This window comes from Cynocephalus volans, chromosome 14 (assembly GCF_027409185.1).
Source record: "Cynocephalus volans isolate mCynVol1 chromosome 14, mCynVol1.pri, whole genome shotgun sequence".
Lineage (NCBI taxonomy): Eukaryota > Metazoa > Chordata > Mammalia > Dermoptera > Cynocephalidae > Cynocephalus > Cynocephalus volans.
Window position 1 is genome coordinate 49565934 of NC_084473.1, and position 21410 is coordinate 49587343.

The window sequence follows — 21410 nt, forward strand, 5'->3', positions numbered from 1 at the left end:
TACAGGACAATATAAACAGAATGAGACTGTGTGCACATGTGCATTTTGTATGCATGTGTGCATGAATGTGCATGTGTATATGTTGGTAAATAAATTACAAAGGATTTAGAATATTAAAGACCAAATTAATGGCAGTATTTCCCTTTGAAGACACCAAAGGGGACTGGTATTCATGGTAAAAGAGCCTTTTCTAGAGCACTTATAATTTTTATGAGTATAATGTAATCATATATTACTTATAAAATATTATGGGAAAAAAGATTTAGTTCTTGTACATTACCATAAATTCTGTCAAAGTTAATTAACCATAAATTTGTGGATTTACTTCTGGACTATCAATTCTATTGCATTGATCTAACCATCTCTCTTAATGCCAGAACTGCACTGTCTTAATTACTATGTGTCATAATTCTGGTATACCTAGTACACAACCTTCCAACTTTCAGGGTTTTTTTTTTTTTTTTTAATTATACATACAATTTTCTCAAAAGCAATGTGGTTAAATAGCTTTCTCCTTAATGTATAGAAACAACAAAAATACAAAGATAAATTACTATTTTATAGAACTACTTTCTCAGAAGATATAGGAAATATTCTGGCCTGTTAGACTGTTAATGGGTATCATGTTGATTTATCCCTGATTTTGTGAATTGGTTAAATAAAAATTTCAAAAATTTGTCCAGGAATGTAAATCAGCTTTGGTATCTCTTGTTAATTATATGAATTATCTCTTTCTATTTCTCTCTCTATCGCTATCTCTTCTCAGGAGCTAGTTACTTGTAAAATTTTTTCTAAATGTCTTATGTAGAAATACTTCAATTTACCACTTTGTAAAATATCCATTAGTGGAATGACAACCATAATAACTCACGTGTGAAATACTTTGGAATGTACAAAGAACTTTTAAATTCTATCCTATTTACCTTTGTGTTAAACGCAGGCAGCTGTTATTATAACTATTTTCCATATGACAAAACTGAAAATGATCGCATAAATAATTTGAACATCTTCAAACAATGAGTATGTGGCAGAGAAGGAACTAAAAAATAAGTTTTTGATTTCAATTACAATTTTTTTTATTGTGAACTTACTAATTAGGTAACATACATAAAAATAGTTGGCAAGCTTTAAAAACCATAGAAATATTAGGTAATATTTATTGTTATCAATTGTATTATTGTTATGTAGAAGAAAATTAATGTAGAATACCAACCACATTTTTCTGCAGAAAACTGCATATGTAGGAACTTCTGCCTGAAGCAGGGCCCAGAAGGTACCCATGATGAGTCATCATTTCATGAGGCAGGTGGAAGTGAGATAAAGGGAAGCAGAAGCTAAAAACCTTTAATTGTCTGAGTTACACATGAATTAGGATATAATAACTATATTAAAAGCAATAGTAGCTGGGTAGCTGGTGGCTTTAAGCTATTTGGATGGGGCCAGTGCTTCAGACTGTCTCACTACGGAACATAAAGCATTTTTAACCCACAAACTCCTGAGACAACAGGACACTTCATACAATGGCACAGTAAACTACCGGCCAAACTAACATGTCTCACAAAAGGCTTAAGAATAGCTGTCATTTTTGACTGTATGAAGTCGATGCAAAATTAATCACAATAATGCTTCTGCCCAAACCCCTTTTTTAAAAGGGCTCTTGCTCAAAGATCCACATTACCCAAAGCAAGTCAGCCTATACACTGTTTAGTCACCTGTTGTTCCAGCGATCAATTTTATTGCCTCTCGGCTCCAAATGCACTCTTCATTGCGAGATCTGCAGTAACATAGAAGGGCCCTGTAAACATTTCTCCTTGGTCTTCAGGTATGTTGTTAAGCCCTATCAGTAGAAGGCAGTGGAGGAACATTACAGTGGGGAAGGAAGGGTTTCTCTTCCTGGATCTGGGCTGTTCCTCTTGCCAGCTTCCTGCAGGGTAAGTGGCTTCTCCAGAGTTCTCTGGCTAGTAGCTCTTTCCCAGAAATCCTTGGAGATGAGGCACATTCCTATGAATGCTTCTCTTAGAGACCCTTAGGAGGCTTTGTAGCAAGTTGCAAAGTACAGAAACTCGCTCTGGGCAATTCTCCTTGATGGTCCAGAGAGCATATTTCCAGCATGTTCTGCTGCAACATCTCACTGACTTCTCTACCACCCTTTATCCATGGTTGTTTCCTGTCCAGTGAGGCCTGGATCTGAGCCATGGAAGGAAGATGGTCTTGTTCCTTCCTTGGTCACTCAATCTAACCCTGGAGTAGAGGCTACTCTATATCTACCATTTCTTTACTCTTTAGAATTCCTTTTTGTCTTACTACCCAGTCCCTTGTTAATCTAATCCCTCAACACAGTTAATTATTTTTTACATCATTTTATATTTATCTATAATTCACATACCTGTGAAAATTTAAAGTGCACAATTCAAAGTGTTTTATGATACTCACAAGGTTTGCAACAATCACCCCTATCTAATTCCAAAACATGTTCAGAAGCCCCCAAAGAAACCCCATAACCATCATTAAGCAGTCACTCCTGCTTATCTCTTCCACCAACACCTGGAAACCACTTATCTACTTTCTTTCTCTGTAGACTTCTGTATTATGACATTTTTTTTTCTCTAGTTCTTCATTAATATCTTATTTTGTGTTAAATAGATATTTTATATTGTGACATTTTAATTCCCTTATTTATTTTACTATCTATTTTTGAGCTTTTCTTAGTGGTTGACTTGGGGATTATAATTAACATCTAAATTTATAATAATCTCATTTAGATGAATACCAATTTAATTTCAATAATACGTAAAATATAAAAACTTAGCTCCTATATAGCTCCATCTCCTCTTTCCTTTATGGTGTTATTGTCACAAAATATATCTTTATATATATGTGCTCATTAACACAAATTTATAATCATTGCTTTATGTAGTTGCCTTTTAAATCAGACAGGAAAAAATTTACAAACAAAAATATATTTCTACTGTTTTGATATTTACTTAAATAGTTATCTTTACTGGTGCTCTTTAACTCTTTGTATGGATTAAAATTGCTGTCTAATGTTCTTTCATTTCAGCTTGATGTACTCCTGTTAGCTTTTCTTGCAGGGAAGATCTGCTAGCAATAAATAGTCTCAAGTTTTTTGGTTTGTTTATTAATCTGGGAATACCTTAATATCTTCTTCATTTATGAAGAATAGTTTTGTTTGGAATTCTTAGCTGACAGATTTTTGGTGTTTTAGCACTGGGATTATTGTATCCCACTGCCTTCTTGCCTCTATGGTTTCTGATATGGAAATCATCTGTTAATCTTATTGATGATAACTTGCATGCGATTAGTCTCTATTCTCTTGGTGCTTTCTTCATTCTATTTGTCTTTAGCTTTTGATAGTTTGGCTATGATGAGTCTAAGTATGAATCTTCTTGAATTTATCATATAATTGAGCTCAAAACTTCCCATATTAGTTTTTTTAAAGAAAGTATTAATCTGGCTGTTATATTTTAAATACTACTTATGTCTCTTTCTCGCTCTCCTTTCCTTCTGGAACTTCCATTATGCACATGTCAGTACATTTGATGGTGTCTCACAGTCCCTGAAGTTTTGTACATTTTTTTTTTTTGCTTTTTTTAATGTATTTCTCATACTAGATAACCTCAATAAACCTATCTTTAAGTTTGCTGATTCTTTTTTCTGTTTAAATCTGCTGTTGATTCCTCTAGTAAATTTCACATTTTATCTATTGTATTTTTTATCTCCAGAATTTCTATTTGATTCATTTGTATAAGTTCTGTATTTTTGATATTATGTATTTCGCAAGACATTGTTCTCTTACTTTGCTTTATACTTTTAGAACATGGTTTTATCTATCTTTTCAATGTATTTTAAGTAGCAGACTTAAATTATAAGTTCAATATCTGAGCTTTCTCAAGGAGTTCCTATTGATTGTTGTTTTTTTTTAAACCATGCACTGGACTTTTTAAAATATCTTTTCATGTTCAGTAATTATTTATTGAAATTGGAACCAAATAAAAAATATTTTTAAATAATTTTAAATGTGGCAACTGTGGGAATCAAATTTGCCCCCTTCAGAATTTTTTGTTGTTGGGGGGGAGGGCTGGGAGGGAGAAGGGAGGGAGGTTTTGGTGATGGGGAGCATTAATCAGCTACAATGTATATCGACAAAATAAAATTTTAAAAAAAAATAAAATAAAAAAAAATAAATTAATTAATTTAAAAAAAAAAAAAAGAATTTTTTGTTGTTGCTGCTTATTCTAGCTGTTTGTTTATTTATCAACCTTTCTTAACTAATTTGATAACTTCTGTATTTTTTGGTATGTGTGATAATTGAAGTTTCTACTTGATTAGTTAGTCTTCAGCTAAATATGAGTGGACAGAAATTTCCTTAAATGTCTGCAACCAATAAATCACCTAGTGTTTGCTAAAGTGCACTGCATCATTTTTGTGGCATACCTTGAACACTCAGCCTAGTGGTTTACTATCCTGCCTTAGCTTTCCTTTCCTGCTTGAGCCGAGCTGGCAGGTCAACTGAAATAAGAGCTTAGGGCCTTCTCAGGTCTTTTATGCACATCTCCATAGGCCTACGTGTTCACTTAGCTTCCTAGATTACCAATAATGTGCCAGAGTTTTTTTTAATAAACACTTCGTGGATAATGCAAGTCTTTGGTTAATTTTAGGAGTTCTAAGAAAGTATTTCTGACAATTTTGCAGATTTTCTTTCTTTCTTTGTTTCTCTTAGGTAAGGTCAAATTTTCAGCAGTCTTTTCTCCACTGTTTTCATGGATGTCACACCATACATAGTTAATACTTTTTCATATCAAACCTTCCGCTTCTAATTACTGTGTGGGTTCTGTTTTCTGATTGGAATCTGACTAATATGCCTGTGATATACTGTGTTATAAAATGATTAATTGAGTTAATTAAATTCACTCACTTTGAAATCTTAGTAAGAAATACTGAGTTTATAAGGCCCTTAGCAGTGAGGTGAATGGAAAGTTCATGGTGTAGAATGGTGTAACCCTGCAAACTAAATGTTGTAGTTTAGTTATGACTAACCCAAATAAACTCATCATCAGAGAAAAGAAGAGACAGCAGGTGCTCAGAGAGAAGCCTAATTGTCTAGTTAGGAGGTTCTTATCATGGCCTTTTCCCTGGCTGACTCTCTGTCTCCAGACCATATGAATCTTTATAGCAAATCATTTCTTTATCTGAAGATAAATTGAGTCAATTTGTGTTCCTTGAAATGAAACCTATCAAGAACAAAGATGAAGCTCTGCTTAACTTTCTATAACCTAAACATCTTGGCTTTTCTTCCTCCATGAACCCCCATCACCACCCCACACTGCTCACCACTGAGTTGTTATGCCTTTGCTTATGTTGCTCTCCTGTGTAAAAATTCCTGTTATAGTTGAATGGAATGAGTTTATACTTAGTAATATTAAGTCCAAATCCCAAAACAATCTTATAGTTTCATTGCTAACTTTATTTTCCTCAATAAAAAGGAAAAAACAAACTTATCTTGCATGATTGCTATTATGATTAAATGACGTTATCTATGGAAAGTGATTGTTAGTATACTGAACTCATTTTAAGATCTCCGTAATTGTTAGTGCAACTTTCTTGCACCATCTCTACCAGACCCAGATAAAGTTCATCTTCTATATGAAAGCTTAAGTAAAAATATAATGTTTATGAAGGCCAAACAAAACTATATTGTTCAAAATTAAATTAAACCACATTTATTGGCACAACCGATGTGCTCAACAATATATATTGAATTAATTGAAGAATAACATCTTCCGTACTATTCCAGACTTCAGTGATTTACTCTTGCCTGTTATGTATTACTATTAAGTGTGTTAGTTATTCTTCTTTCCCTAGAGATCAAGTAATATGTCATCTTCTTTTGTATCCTGAAAGTAGCTGACACAGTGTGGGGAAATAGCAAGTACTCAAAAAAATGCACATTGATTGAGCGAATTATATTGCACATATTCTAATATTTTTATTAGAATAAAATGCTGGACTTAATATAAAACTTGACTAAAGCTGTCTCTTTTTTCTGATCACATCCTGCACAGGAGATGCCACTTTTTTTAACTCTAAGTGTTGAAATGCAATGCAGTTTTTTCCTCTAAGTTATCTTACTGTACCTCCTCCTGAACTCCTGACATTAACTGTCACTCACTGTCAGAAGAGCTGACTCTAAGTGTGATCAAATCTTTAAGCTAAGGAGAAATGTGAGATGAGTTACACAGAGTAATGTCTCTCTACTCTACAAAGGTTGCCTGCTCATTGGCTCACCATTCAAGAGAAGGCAGATTCCCCTGAATAAACAGTGTCTGAACAGCCAATTGAATAGCATTTCAACTTTCAACCCGCTGACCATGTGAATGCATGTAGTTACAAAGGAGAAAACTAGTTCTCTTGGAGTTTCAAATGGAGCACTGAACAGCAAAGAATAATTCCAGATTTGTACTTTTCATCGTAAAGAGGGGAAAAAAAAAAGAGGAGGAATTGTAAAGGATGACATTAAGGGAAAGAGGAATTAGCATGGAACTTGGGAAAACAACATGTTTTTAGAGTATTCAAAGTTCAATTATACAGAGCCTCAATGACAGGGATTTTTCAGAACTGCTGTGAAAGCCTGAAATTGACAAAGTGTGCATTAAATAAGTCATTTTTATTTACACAGGCAAAGGAAACACAAGGCATAAATAAGTTCTTAGTCTTGAAATTGATTGATCATAGCAGGGAAAGTAAAAGACTGGACCCAGATATACTGACTAAAGCACACACACATGCCACAGCTTCTCTGTGTTCTCTTCCCACTGGACATTACATAATTGATTCACATTCTCATTAGATGCTGATGCTAATCAGAGAACTTTGTCCACCCATTTTAATTCTGTCTATGAAACCAACTGCAATCACCTACTATACTATAAAAACAAATCATTAAACCACTTAAATTTTGGTTTTAGAATTTCATAATTCCTAAAATGGTGTTGAAAGTACTACCAAAATCGGCTAAATCTAGCCCACCTGGGCTAAACTAAGCCATGGAGGTCTACTTTCTCAGAATAGAAAAAAATAATGATTTCCTAGAATGTTCCATTTGAATAAAAGGAAGGTATGGTGAACAACTAGCCAGAAGCAAGGAGATGGATTGCACCCTTTAGCTGGCAAGAGTGAAATTAGATTAGTCTCCACCTGAAAACTTGAACCCCCAGCTGGATAAGAGGTTGAAGGAAAAATTACACAAGGCAGGATGATTAGTTTGTTTGTACATCTTGGTAAGCTGTCTCACACTTTACCTCACACCTCTTTTTATTGAGAAGTCACCCCTTACCGTATATTTCCCTATGTAAAGTGAAAATACTTTTAATTTTCAATGGTCCAAAAGAGAGCATTCAACTCTCTATTAAGAGATGAACTAGTGCAGAAAATTAAGACTCCATCGTGCTTTCTCTGCACATGGATGATCACCAGTTTAGCTCTATCCTAACATTTGTAGGGAAAATCTGAAGCATGGAACATCCTCACAGAACAGTGTAGAGGGATGAAAGGAGGCTGTCACACACAAAGAGAAAATAGGGATTTTCTAGCTTTAGAAAAATGCCTGTACCTGGATTAATACAATATTTTAAACAGGAAGATAATCCAGGATTGGGTTCTTTTAAAAGTTTGCATTCAGATTTCTATAAACTATCTGCCTTTCCAATGCCTAATCAAGTCTCCTCCAAAGCCCAGAATTGGCATTAAGTTCTGCTGAGGACATTTCCCTTGTCCTGTGACTCCTACAACCAGCTACCAAGGGCATCCTACCTCTCCTAAGGTTAGTGTCCTCACTTTTAATGGCAACCAGTACAGACTATTACAGAGCTAGGTGGGAAACTGGGAGAGGAATAAAGTAGCATAGGAAAAAAGAGAAAAGAATATAGAAGTGAAGCAAAGGAAGAAATAACTAAAGAGAAGAAAAATAAGAAGTTTGGAATGACAGGGAGAAAAACAATACTAGAATTTGGACGAGAGGAATGCAGATTAAATTAAACCATAGGCTCTCCCTGCTCCATACGTTTTAGAAAACTTCAGAAACATCATTTAATCTCATTTTCCTTGTGTATAATGTAGATCAACTTCCTGGGATTGCTGAAAGAATCCAGTGTGACTAAGTAGTTAGTAAAGGTGATCTATGATCTTATAAAGCATCATAAATACACAAACTCCCAATTTTAATCTGTATCACATTCAAGTTCACTATCCTGAGCTCAGACTTGAATTTAATTACACAATCAATGTGGGTCCAAAAAACATGCTAATAAATACATACATCGATAAATATGCAAGTGAATAAATTAATTTAAAAATAAGGTAGTGGCAATGTTATCAAGGTGTTTGGGGCATATGTAGAAATACAGAAGAGAGCTTAAGAAGAAAATGTATCCCAAGAAACTCAGCCATCATGAAGCCATGGTGGGCGTGCCTCCCTGGAGGGACTTCTCCTAGGAGATGAGTGATAGGAGATTTCCTTGAGTAAGAGACACAAACTGAAGGCCAATGACAGGATTAAGTACGGAAACGACTATTTCAAAAATTTTTGGAATGTAAATGCCTTCAAGCAGGTATATGTCCAACCAGTTGACACCATCTTATCATTATCCAGCTTCACTCATTGATTGTATATGCTTAAACTCTGAAAACAATAAAGCTTTTGGACCCCGGTTAGAGTAGTATTTCAAATCACTGTACTCTACAACTGATTCTTTTTTTTTTTTTTTTTTTGATGAAAAACTTCAGTCTTTATTGTACAAACATCTGTGTTTGCCTTTAAATGATGTAATTAAAATAATGTTATAAATAAGTAGAGTGTAGCGTTAGCTAGGGTTGGCTGGTTGAGAATCAGAGAAAGAGCTGCTGATGGGGTGTGGTTTGGGGGAGGCTCTTCAAAGGCTGCTCTTTGCAAAATCCCCCCACCCTTGTTCTGCTCTGGGGGTCGTGACATCACCATTGGTCCTTGTAGAAGGTATGGCACTGAGCCTTTTCTACAGCTGATTCTAACTTGAAGTAGTGCGATAGTTGCTTACATGTTTGATTGAAAAAAGGGTGAGAAGGTCTCACGGTACATTCTGTGCACTCCCTGCTACCACTTGAACTTCAAGTCTAGTACCCCCACTTCTCTTCAGTTTATGGATAGCTATCGAGAAAATGAAATTTCTTCCATTTGGTGAAGGGGACAATGAGAAAATACAAGAAGCTTAGAGAAAGATAGGGTAATAAAAGCAAAGAATATATACCAAAAACCAATTTTGTCTACTTCACAATTTCTCTCCTTTTTATTACATACCTTGTTGTTCAGAGGTCATGAACTTGAAATAGAATGTTACTATCCATGGATTGTAGGGGAGAGAGAATAATGTCTATACATCCCCCTCCTTGTAATCATCTATTATAAATTCTGCTTTGGACTTAATATCTTGAGATTATAAGGCTTTTCTGAGAACATTTGTTTTTGTGCTCTCTAAACTGGAGAGTAACTTAAGAATAAAGTATAGTAAAATCTTTAGGATTCCACTAGTTTAGATTTGAGATAAACCTGGCATAAATAGGACTAAACATATCACTAAGTATACACAGTTCTGATTTTTTTGTAGAGTCTAATGTGTGGAGAAACAGAATAACTTTAAAATTATTGGCATCTTCAAAGTAATTAAAATTATTTCAAAAATCATTAATGACATGAAAACTCTTTTTACTTGCCTTTATTTTCTTTATCCAGCAATTCTCAAATATTAAAGAGCTTTTATATTTTATATTATTATGTAAAGGAGGTATATTTCAAATTGCTATTTTCTTATTAACGTATGTCACTTTACTTATTAGTATACAATTATACATGAGATGTGTGCTTGAAAATTATAAAATTGCATTTGTAAGCAAATATCTCATTGCCAGTTTTTTACTAGGTCATTCTGAACTTCTCAGGTAATAAAAACCCAAGTTCTCTAGCATATAATTTATTAGATATTTTGAGCACTGTCTTCACCCCATTAGGTCACAGAAGAATCCTTTAGGCCATTTTTTTTTTCACTGTGGTATTGGGGATAATAGCTGTGCAATAAACCTTCACTGGTCCCCAAACAAACCAAGACTTTTCACAACTCATGGCTTTGCACAGCCTGTTTCCTGAGTTTGAAATGCTTTTCCCCAACTCCCTGTCTCTTCCTGTAAAGCTTCTGTTTTTGTTCTCTCTTCTAATGCCAGCAACTTTTTCTGTGAAACTTTTCCCAGCTCTCAGAGAAAAAGTTAACTGTCGCCACTCTAGTCACACACCATTTCCCTTTATTGTAGTTTTCTTTATTGTTACTTGTAATTATTTTTCCTATGTCTGTGTCCCACAAGAACTGTTAAGTCATCATAGAATCTCATTCACCTTTTTAATCCATGAAAAACAACAAACCAAACTCTTAATGTTAGACTTTCGGGTACTATAATTCTGGTATTTTTTAATGAAACCCCACCCCAATTTTTGTATATCATTCTTGACTCTAAAGTATAGGTTATTAATGAGAATGAATAGTGTATTTTTATTTTGCACAAAGAAAACTAGACTCTGAAGAAGATTCAAAAGTAATTGGAGGTTCTTATTAGTCCTCCTGTGGGTAGATTTTTGGGCCTCTCCAATGTCACCCCTATGACTGGTAGCATTTGACAAAGAATTATATTGTTGGAAAAGACAAATTAGCATAAATAATGGAAATTGGAGGCCAGAATCGAAATATTTAGGGGAAAAAATTACTGCAAATAACCATTTCCAAAGTTGGTATGCTTAGAAGAAAAACCTTCTGAAGTGGTATAGCTTAGAAGAGATTCAGGAGATAAGGTATTTGGGGCATTAAAGACAAACGTGTTAAGAAGAAAGAGAATATGTAAAATGGTTCAGAGGTCAATCTTAGATACTAAAATTCCTTTTGCAAACAACATAAGAAAAAATTATGCCTCAAGTGTCTAATAATTAGACATTCTAGACTTTGAGTCTTCAAAACCTCATAAAATAATTTAGTGCTTTTCTTTAGATCATTACTTTTAGTCAACAATGACTCAAATTGTTTGGCCAGGCTAAAAACCCTGAGTTTCTAGGCAGATTCTTTCATCACAGTCACACACGCATCTATCTGTACACACACACACACACACACACACACACACACACACACACACACACACACACACACACACACACACACACCGCTTTGGTTTCCCATCTCTTGGTATTGATGCTGTTTCCTTTGACTAGTCCCTCATTTTTTAATCAAAGTTAAAGTGACACTGAAGTTCCAGAATTCAGCTTTCAAAGCCATTATAGAGATAAAAACACATACACAGCTGGGCTGTCAAATTTCTAGAGAGGAATTTTTTATGCTCTTCTATGAAATGATGCTTGCTTGTCTCTCTCCTTTTTTCTCCCACAAATCATTGATGGAAAGTTTTGACTAATTCTAGGGAGTCATATAATTGGATATTCACTATTCATCTATTCAATTGATAACTTAATCAGTCCTTGGAAAAAGCTGACTTGCCCGTCATCCTGTTATACTGGCTACGTACTCAAAATACAAACTGCATCATATATTTGAAATAAGAAATTCACAAATTCTTTTACTGATCATGATTCTATACAAACATGATAAGCATCACATCACATAGGCTATGGGCTTTTTATTTGGCCTCCCAACTTTCCTAAGATTTGTATAATTTAGCATTCAAAAACTATTTAGGAAGCATAAATCACTGACATAAAAAAACTGAAAAAAAGATGCAAATTTGCCCAAAAAAGGCAACAGAAGCACAAATTTAAGCCAGTTAAAGCAATTACAATAGAAATAAAGAATGATTCCAATGGTAGATTTAAAAGACTGAAGATTAAGCTTAAGAACATGAAATGAGGCTTTATATTTTCTGATAACATTGCATATTAAACATTGACTTTGGAACATATAATTAATATCTGTAGGGTTTTTATAAACAAAATATCATTTGTAATATAGGGCATGTTTATATTAAGTGTGAAAAATGAAGGGATGAGTAAGCAAAAGCAGAATATTCCTTTAGCTATTTGCCCACAAATGAAAGTCAATCCACATACACTGAAAACGGTTGTACTTACATCAGGGCTCTCCAACAACACTTGACACAAACAATCCTTTTTAAAAGAATAAATTTTAAGCATGAAACAACAGGCAATGATGCCTTAAGTGTTTAATTCAATAGAATAATAAGACAAAAGGAAATCCTATATTGAAGAGGTTGATTTCTTCACTCAAGAACTTAATTTGTTTTAATTTGAAAAGTACTTCAGTGAAAGTATACCTCTCTGATTGGGTATCTTGAATGGGAAAAGAAAGAGGAAAAATAGGAACAATTGTTGAATAGCTGCTATGTGCTAGAAATGGGGCCAGGACCCCTGCCTGACATATTTTCCATTGTTTTTCTTTGTCTTGTTATACTCCTGCCATATTACACTGGCTGTGGTTCACTGAACACACCACGTTACTCCTTGATGCATAAATTTTTACATACTAGTTTATCTGCCTTTCTCTTCAGCTTTCCTTTGTCTAACTGGTTAACATCTTTTTATTCTGAACAGATCAGTCTTCACCTTTCATATTAAACTTTCCCAAGGCTCCTGAACATTTAGTCACTCCTTCCACTGAGGTATTTCTCACACTACACTGTACCATTTGGTTCATGTGCCCATCTCTCCCACTAGACTGGGATCTCCTTGGCAGGAGATTCCATGTTTTTTTCAACTGCCTGTCTCTAGCCTCACTTAGTGATATCTGTCAAAAAAATCAGCACACAGGAGAACCTCTGGCTTGTTTTTCATTTACATATGTCATCTTAGAGTACAAAGTACCTACGCACAAGACTAGTGATTCAGTGACTCACTATATCCTTTACTAACATGTCTGATCTTTGGAATCTTTAGAAACTATAGATTTTTTTATATCCAGCAAATAAAACATTCTAACTTTGGACTGATCATTTTTATTTACACTATTGTGTCCTGTGGTATGAAAACTAACAACTAAAATTAATCTAAAAGTCCTACCATCCTTTTTAGCTGGAAAGTACCAGGAAAATTCATTGTATGCCAGGATTTTTCTAGGTCTGTCACATACAAGATCTCCTCTTGTCTTTGTAATTACCTTGTTAATTTATTCTAGAAATATTACTGAATTTTCCTCTGATTCTGACACTGTCCTAGGCACTAGGGTTAAATGTACAAAATACATGACATCCTTGCTATCATAATGTTTACATTCATGTGGATTAGACATATCTTAAGCAAGTACACACATTTTTAAAAATTGTTATTGCTAAGTACCATTAAGAAAACAAAGCAGATTTAAGAGATAGTAACTAAGAGTTTCCTTTTTCATGTAATGTGGTCAGGAAAGACTCTCCAGATGAGGTAACAACTGATAACACCTGAATTATGAGAAAGAACTAGGTATAAAAAAGATATTAGTGAAGAGTGTGTCAGGCTGAGGAATCGGTGTAATGGACCCTGGAGAGGACATGAACTCTCCATGTTTGAGAAATAACAAACAGTGTAGTAAGTAATATAATGACATGGGAGAAGCAGGTAGGAGCCAGATCACGGAGGAACTTGTAGATAATTAGATGGTGTTTGGATCATAATTTATATTTCTCAAAGTGCATTCCTGTAACAGAGTGGGGTTTTATGGAAAAAAGAGTGGAAATAGGAAAACGATGAGGCTATTCCTTGACTAGACAAGAGGTGATGGAGGCAGTGACAGGATTGAAAAATGACAGGATTGAAGATATTTGAAATATATTTGGTAGGTAAAGCTGACCTGCTACTAAGTTGGATATGTGGGGTGGTGAGGAAAGTATTAAGGAAAACCAAGCATGACTCCTAGGTTTGGTGCCTCAGTAATTGGGTAAATTGGGTGGTATTGTAAATTGGAATTTTAAAACTGAAGAAAGAGAAGGTTTATGAGAAGGGCAAAACCAAAGTAGCCCAGATGTTGAATGGATGGCTGTGTTACGTTACCAAGAATGGTAATAAGGGTAGTGGTAGAGAGGAGGAGGTCAAGCATTTGATCATGTTTTAAAAACGGCAGGTTATGTGCAGGTAGTCGGCATATGACAGCAGTCAGGAGGTCTAGTGGATGACAGAGTCCAATCTCAGCACTTCAAAGAAGCTGGGAATTTGAGGTACGAGGAAGAAAAATTGTCAGAGAAAGGCACAAGGAGCTAGAAGCAATCTTATCCTTCCAGACCCTGTGGCATATGACGCACATCTAAGAAAGAGAGAAACAAACGTGTTTTCTTTTTGAATAGGCTGCAAGAGAATCCATGTCTTTGGGGTAAAGCTAGCACAAAGGGCACGTTCTGAAAGTTAATGATAATAAGAGGAGTTTTCTGATGATGAACATGAGTTTCAGAGAGCTCTATAAAAAGGTTTGGGAGTCAGAGAGGACTGAAAAGTGGGGTCAGATTAGGAAATGTGCAAATCCATATGATGATAAAATCTGATTATAATAAATAGCCTTGGAAGCATGGATTTATGGTATGGCCCAGAGTAGCCATCCTAATTGTTAGGATGAGCTTCCACAGTGCCCTTCTCATATTCCTGGATACTCTGGACCCTTTTCCCAAGGGTCCTTAACCTTGGGCTCTTCCTATGTTCTTGCAACCATAAAGGGGTATCATGAGGCATGGCAGGTGGCTGCACAACACTGTTCGGTGTTCAGTATCTGGTATCTGTTAATATTTATCTGTACAGGTATTCTTTTGAATGACTTATTTATTTTTTTATTTAACATGGCATACTCAATATGATGCCTAGGGGATAACTGAGGTGAACATTTCCATGAGGCATAATGGGATTAGTTCTAATGTTCTCTAAGGAGAAGGAACATCCTCTGTTCACATCATAGCATCTAGCCGAGGTTAGGTCTTATAGACAAAGTGGTAAGAGTAACAGTGTGGCAAATAAGGGGAAGGGCACCGTTAGCAAAAGCATTTGAAGAACTGCATTCCTTCACTGTATATAGTGAGAAGAGTCATGTCAAACAAAAACTAAAAATTCCAAAAGATAGAGTAGTTTCACTGAGATACCCAATACCCACTGCCAGGACCCCATAAAATATGTGTTACTGTCTCCATTTTAGAAATAAGTACATATGTTCAGAGCTCATTTTCCTGGAGGATCCATAAATCCACTGCAATCTTTCAGATCCCAAAACCTATGCATTTTCTTCAACATGCACAATGTACCTGCATGTACAAAAACATGACATAATGATACCTTTTTAATACACACTATAATTATAAAACATAAAGGAACTCTACAAATACCAGAAATGAAGACCTCAGTAAACATATTTCAGTCTATGCCACAAGTAGACTGCAACCCAGAATTTGGAAACTAAAAAGAAGGAAAGGGAACTTGTCAATAGACAAACACAAAGCTTTATCAGTATGCTGTGAGGTAGTCACAACAGATTTTAGAAGCTCTGCCTAGGATGTGTATTTCTTTAGTAGATAATTTTCCACATTAAGCAAATTACCTAAATACTTGGTACAGCACCAAAGGGAAATTTTACTAAACTGCTTTGATGACTTGATTCAATTTGGTTCAAATTATGAAAAAAAAAAAAAACTATGAAAACATTTAGATTAAATCTATGAAAAGAGATTCTGATACCTAAGAAGTGGATTTTTTGAAAAAGTGCTCTAACCACACAACGTACAAGTCTAAATATGTCTTAGACAACCTATAATGTGTTGATCTCCTTAAAGCTTGTGTTTTAAGGGATCAGAGTTGTTTTATGAAGGTATCCAAATATGAGGTAAAGCGAGGCCCTCAAAAGGAGATTAAACTGATCAAGTAAAGAGAGATTGGCCAAGATGATTTCTGCAGGATGTGTCATTTAATTCTCAACACAAGATGTCTTTTTGGGTCAATAAGAAATATTAGTTATGTAAAAGATGGATGCTGTTCTCACAGATTTTATAAAAATTATGTCAATTTCCTCTAGACAAAATATGCTTTGAAGCTCTGAATTAAGTAACATCAATTATATCAATTCAATCCTTATCACATGGTGTATACATAGTAGCTGTGTATTACAATTAAAGCAAGGTGTGCTTGGAGAAATCCTGGTTTATGCGTTTTTGGTTTAATTTGTATTGACAGTATTCTATTTTGCTCTCAAAGTTTTCCTGGTTTGGAAAATAAAGTACATGAATGCCAATTAGAAATAGTATGTGAATTGCCTTGCCAATTAAAGGTGAAAAACCAAATATCTGACAGGGAAACTAAAGTGTCTCAAGTACCAAAAAATACAGCACCATCTAGAGTTAATATGATCCTTTTGAACATATACTTACTTTCTAAATAGGAGAAAGAAGCTGGAGTAAGAATAAGTTAGTTTGTTCCTTTTCTTCCTTTCTCAGGGATGAAGTGATCTTCCACCTGCTCCATCCACCTGTACACTTGATTTGTGGAAAGCAGTGCATATTAGCGATTAAAGACATGGATTTAACATCAGGGAGATCTCGGTTTAAATCTGAACTTTGTCGCCTCATGGCTCTGTGACCTTGGACAAGTCTCAGTTTCTCATATGCAAGTTGTGGATGACAGTATTTTCCTTAAGAAATTGCCATTGATAAAATTCCATAAATGAGAGATGCCACCACTATAATAATCATCATCACCATCACCATTGTTGTCATAATCATCCCATTCCTGTCAACCCCCAGACCAGGTTTCATCAATTTTGCCCCCTTCATTCCAAATCAACTGTTACCACCTCATAACTGGCTCTTTGGTTACTTCCATTCTAAACCCTAAACAAAACAGACACAGCAAAAAAACACCACACAACCCAATGGACTTTGGTCATCCTCTAGCTCCACCTAAACAACTTTAGAAAATAGTCATCTCTTACTGTCTTCTCTCTTTTTCCCTCAATTTTCCACCCATTGTAATTTGGTTTCCATTCCTTCCACTACATTTAAACAAATCTCTAAAGAGTAATCAAATTTCTCACACATGCATAAGCCAAAGTTCAAAATTCTTTGCATGACCTACAAGAAGAGCTGCCACTGCTCATAGAGTGTTTTTGTGTAAATTAGAAAAGATTGACCTTCCTCAAATTTAAACAAACAAACAAACAACTATTTATATTGCACAACCTGACTAAGAGTATGCAATGACTCTTAGGCATCAAGAGGAGACACTGTTTTGTAAATCACCTTCTCGTGTGGGCCAGGACCTGTCCAGGGGAGCTTTCCATGGTCTTGACTGGCAGCAGTCAGGAATGTATGCACACATTTATCCACACACTCTCCTGTTCCCCCATATCTTGGTGCCAAACAGCATATGCCTCAGCAACCCCAATATTTCTTGCCCACCTCTATGCCTTGTTCTGCAGATGAGGTGACCGTGTCAGGTTTGGGATGGAGAAACAAGACCTCCCAGAGCGACAGTGGGCAAAAGAAACCATAGTAGATGTCAGGAAAGGACACAGCAGCATGTACATACATATGCCAGTGTGTGTCTGTATGTTTTTCTGAGCTTATGTACCCACTAAATAGAATTTCACTGCTATACAGAATTCCACTGTATGATTATGCATGCCGCAATTTATTTATCCATTCTACTCTTGATGGATATTTTATTTGTTGTCAATCTTTGGCTATTATGAATAGAACTGCTATGACTATTCTGGGACATGTCTTTTGGTAAATATATATATCTCCTTACAGACAGCATATTCCTAGGCGTTAAACTGTCAGAAAGTATGTATATGTTGAGATTTAGTAGATGCTGCAAACTACTTTCCAAAGCAATAGTACAAATTTACACTTTTACTAATCTTGATTGTTCCAAGTCAGTATATGTCCACTGTGTGAATGTCACCACTTAGATATTACAACATTATATTAGATATTATATATATTAGATATTACAGATAACAATCTGAACAATCATATAGAATGAGTCTAAGGTTCTCCGTAATCTAGGCCCTAATTATCATTCCATCAATTTTTCCTCACCCTCTGCCTTGAAATTTATGCTTTAGTATTACTAAGCTGCTTGTAAATCCAGCTTTTATGCCACAATTTAACAGTCCCATGTCTTTGCTCAAGATTTTTTCTCCCTTCACAATTCCCTCACTTTACATGCCTGTATTCTTCTTTACATGCTTATATTCTTCTTTATTTCAAGTATTAAGCCGTGAAATAATTTTCTCTAGAGTCTTCTTTGAAGCTCATACACATACACTCGCACACATTTGACAGAACAGGCCAAACTTGCAGGTTCCCTTTCTATGTTCCAATGCACCTTGTTTCCATTTCTGCATAATGTTTACCACATTAATTTAAAATGATCTGTTCAAGCATGCCTCCCAAAATTAGTTTTTATTCTATTTGGGGCATACGAATGTCTTAGTTATTTTTATATCCTAGATCATAGCATCAGTTTTGCCACAGGGTAGGTGTTAAATAAAAATTTGATGATGCAAACTAAGAGACAGTAGGGAATGGTACTTTAAGTCCAGTTAGTTTGTAAACTGAGCTCAACTGATAAGTACTAAATAACAAATGATTAAATTAATTTCAACATTAGCAAGACTCTGAATACTCAATACATGCGTTTCTCTTTTTTTTTTTGTAAACACTTTAAAAATAGAAGTCTAACATACATATAGAAAAAGTGTATAAATTTTAATTTGTACCACCTGATAAACTGCCACAAGTCAAGACACCCATGTGCTCAGCTCCCAGATAAGGATGTAGAATATCACCAGCATCACAGTAGCTTGTTTTTGCTTCCAAAGGTAAGCATTATTTTGATGCTACAAAAGGTTAATTTTGCCCATTTTGATTTAATGTACATGGGATAAAATATGTTATTTATTTCTGGCTTCCTTTACTCAACTTTATATTTCTGAGATTTTGTCAAAAAAATGATTTTGTTCAATCATTTTCAGCGCTATATACAATTCCACTGTATGATTATGCATGCCACAATTTATTCATCCATTGTTCTCTTGATGGGTATTTTGTTTGTTGCCAATCTTTGGCTATTATGAATAGAACTTCTATGTCTATTCTGGGACATGTCTTTTGGTAAATATATATACCTCCTTACAGAGAGCCTATTCCTAGGAGTTAAACTGTTAGAGTAGAGAGTCCATATATATGTTGAGATTTAGTAGATTCTGCCAAACTACTTTCCAAAGCAATAGTACAAACTTACACTCTTACCAGCAATATATGAGGAATTACAGTTTCTCCATATATTCACTAACCCTTAATATTGTCACTTAATTTTTTAGGGCAGTTTTAGTTCACAGCAAAATTGAGCAGGAGGGGATTCTCATATACTCCGTTCCTCCATACTTGCACAGCCCACTCCACTATCAACATCCCACACCAGAGTGGTACATTTGTAAAGATTCAATGAACCTACATTGATATATTTTAATCATTCAAAGTCCAGAATTTACATTAGGGTTCATTATTGGTTTTGTACATTGTTTTTGTTTTTGTTTTTAATGTACTTTTTTAGAGCAGTTTTAGGTTCATAACAAAATTGAGTGGAAGGTACAGAGTTTTCCTATACGCCCCCTGCTCCCACTTACGAACAGCCTCTCCCACTATCAAAGTCCTGCACCAGAGTGGTACATTTGTTACAATGGATGTTGTCAGCTAATTTTAAATTTATTCATTTCAGTGTGCATATGTCTTACTCCTAGGGTACTTTGAAAAGTTCATGGAAAAATGGAATTAAAAGAAAATCTTTCCATGAACTTTTGGAAGAACCCTCATATTGTTTCATTTGAGTTTTTCTGATGATTAGGTTGGGCACCATTTTATGTGCTGATTGGCCATTTGGATATCGTCTTACATCATATACCTGTTCAAGTGGTTTGTTCAAAATGTTCATTGAGTGATACTTTTCCATGTCAATTTGTAAAAATTATTTTTATAATCTGGACATGAACTTTTTTTGATAAATGCATTGAGAATATTTTTTCAACACCAACATATTTATCCTATAATCTAAAATATCTGGATTATCTCTGGACTGTTTCTTCTATATGTGCTTTTCTTTCTGTTTTCTGCATTGCCTGGTTCTGCTTCTTGGTGTGCCTAATAATTCTTTATTGAATGTTGTACACTATATATAAAAAATACAGCAACACTAGATGGCTGTTTTCTTCCTTTTTCTTCCTTCAAGGAAGGCCTAATTTTCTTCTGAATTAGCAGATAGAAAAAGAGCAGATGACTTTGATTTCAGGAAAGCTGTTTTACCTTTTTCTCCTAGAGCATAGTTCTGGGATTTTAACTGAATGCCTGGGGTGTTTACCAGGGTTTTCTACCTTTGTGTTCCACCTACTCCAAGTTTTGTCTCTCCAGCACCATGAAACTCATAAATTCTCTGTTTGCATGTTTAGCCTCTTAGCAGTTGCTCTCTGCTTGATTTCTTTGTGCTTCATCCCAAGCATGTGTAACCAAGGAGTGCACAATTGCTTTGAGAAAAAATTACATACAGAACTTTAGGCTTAGTTTTCACGTGTTCTCTTTTCTCTGGGAGCTTGTCTTCTTAAATACTGGCTATTTGGTAGCTCTGTCTACTATTTTATCTCCCTGGTTCAGTGAAACACATGCAATTTCTAGGGCCCTATATTCTTTTCAGTCTGTATGTCCCATGCAACAAATCAGCAAATATTCAAAAGAAAAATATGGAGAAAATGTAGGACTCTCCTTATTATGCACGTCATCTTTGTGACCATTAAGAAGGTGAATTATACCTAATGTTTGCACACATTAAAGGCAAAGGAATTAAAAACATGTAAAAGAAAGGGCGAAGAGTGTTTAAAATTGAAGCATAATTAACTATAAGTGAAATACTTCTACCTAGTATGCCCTTTCCTTAACTCAGCCTTCCTAAATTCTCCACTATTTAAGACAAATCAAATGCCGCTTTTTCCATGATTTCTTTTTAGATCCCACTAGTCAGTGTTGAACATTTTATTCTCTCTGTTCATTATGATACTATTTAAATAAGAGTGACTCTCCTCAAAGGGCACATGCTCCCCACTTTCAAATTTGAATCATGCTCTGCATACATTAGAACACAGAATTCTCTGTCCAAACAGCCCAAGACCATTTCAGGACTTCTGTGGGTCTTCAATTTGAATTCATCCCAAGAGAGAGATGGAAACAGCCATCAGAGTGTGCACCAGTGAAGCTAAAGTCTGGCCAATGAGGGAATGCTTGTAGGTAGGGTTAGCATATTAAATATGGGATTCCCAGTCAAATTTGAATTTTAGATACATAACAAAAGATTGCATGAA